Source organism: Sarcophilus harrisii, chromosome 1 (genome assembly GCF_902635505.1).
Source record: "Sarcophilus harrisii chromosome 1, mSarHar1.11, whole genome shotgun sequence".
In the NCBI taxonomy this organism is placed as follows: domain Eukaryota; kingdom Metazoa; phylum Chordata; class Mammalia; order Dasyuromorphia; family Dasyuridae; genus Sarcophilus; species Sarcophilus harrisii.
The window spans coordinates 57,715,867-57,717,847 of record NC_045426.1 but is presented as its reverse complement, the minus strand read 5'-3'; the positions used below and the strand labels follow the sequence as shown (position 1 = coordinate 57,717,847).

General features: G+C 48.3%; 1 pseudogene; it reads left to right on the top strand.

Moving 5' to 3' along the window:
• The first annotated feature begins 395 nt into the window (after positions 1–395).
• On the top strand, positions 396–1,623 carry LOC100925939 (annotated as a pseudogene).
• Positions 1,624–1,981: the final 358 nt, after the last annotated feature.

The window sequence follows — 1,981 nt, the reverse complement described above, 5'->3', positions numbered from 1 at the left end:
TTTTTTTCCTTTCTTCCTTCCTTCTTTCCTATCTCTGTCTTTTGACTAGGAAAGAAAAGGCCATTCTTTGCCTCATATCTTTCTTAACTCCCCCTACTCACTGAATGCGTGGTTGCCTTGGATAAACTGAGACCTGTTTAAAAAAAAAACTTACTTAAAAAGGCCAAAGTCCCTCACTGCATCCAGGCCATCTCCAGTGGTCCTGATCTATATCTCGCCACTGGACCCAGTCCGCTCTGGAAGAGAATGTCAGGCTGGGGACTTTGCACAGCTCTCCCTCACTAAATCCAATTTATTTGCACGTTCTAGCATCACTTTCCTGGTGTTGTGGTAGTCCTCAAAAATGAAGGATAGGATATGGAGCCGTTCTTGGGGATGGTGGGAGCACACTCAGTATGGCTACAGGGCCCATCTCTGAATGGAATCAGGTCAGGAATCAGTATATGTGGGGGGCCTGGACAACAAGGGCAATGAGCCACTGCTCTGGGAGCTCTTCCTTTTGGCAGGGCCCATGGTCCACACTCAATGCCCAAGGACCAAGTCACGGGACAGCACCATGGCTATGGATTTGTGAAATTCTGAGTGAAGAGGATGGGGACTGTGCCATTTATATCATGGGAAGCCAATATGAGTGAACAAAGCATCCGCTCACAACAAAAATCTGGATGTGGGGCCACCATTTTCAAGGGAACCTGGACCCTATGAATGATGAGAAGCTGCTCTATGATACCTTCAGCTTCTTGGGATGATTTTGCAAAGTCACAAGATCATGTGATTTCAGACACACTCATATGTGATTCAGGATTCAGACACGGGCAACTCCAAGTGTTACGTCTTTATTAATTTTGCTTCATTTGATGTTTCTGATACGACAATCTAGGCCATAAATGGGAAATATCTGTGAAATTGGCCAGTCACTATATCCTATGCCTTAAAAAAGGGGTCTATGGAGGAACACCGCTCTGCAGTCTCACAATAAAATCCGCCCAAAATTCATTGTCTCTGGCAGATCTGCTCCATCAGCTGATGCTCCACCCCCACCCTTTGCCCCTAATCCTGCTTCCTTCTTTGGGGTCTGGGCTCCCTTCACCAGGTGTGCCCCCACCAGGCTCATTCCCACCTTCAACACACCTCCTGGAGCCCTTCCTCCAGGAATACCTCCTCCTGTGCCAGCTGGGGCAGGAGCCCATGGCTCTCCATCAGCAGGAACCCCCAAGGCCAGGCATCCTGAACATGGATACTCACATCCCTCACCCCATGCAGGTGAAAATGTTTCAGATGCAGCTAGCCCACCATGATCCCCATGGCTTGGGACACCCCTACGCAAGCCCCCAGACTTAGGGAGACAGTCTCCTCAGCCACCACCAGGAATGTCTCATCCTGGCCTCCCTCCTATTATAATGCCATCCCAAGGACCCCCTTTTGGATCACTCATGGTTCACCCAGTCCCCAGGCCTTCTCATGGTATGGGAGGACCTTCTCCCCCATGGATAGAGTGGTCCCCCTCAACCTCCACCTTATACCCTGACCCTCCCCTCAATCTCTAATATGTCCTTGTGGTACCCTTCAGGGTCCTCTTCCTCAGTAGAGTCAATCAGAGGAATTGCTGCCCCTTGGGTCTGAAGCACTTCCTTCTTCCTCACATTTGTCCTTTTTTCCAGTGTTATTTCCCTCACCCATATTGGACTTTTTTCTATGTTGGGCTCCACTTCCCTAGATAATGACAATGAATAAAACTGGATCCCTTGTTTATCCCGTCATAAAAAAATAAGAAATGAAGGACAAATAACAGCCACACTCACCCTACATAACCAAACCATTGTCAGTTCTTCCTTCATAGACCTTCATGTAGGTTTCTACCTTCATTGACACTCTCACGTCAGCTTCCTCTCCATTCATAAACACAACCACTTGAGGCCCTCAACACCTCTCATCTGAACTACTGCAATAGACTTCTGATAGATCTCCCTGCCTCCAGGTG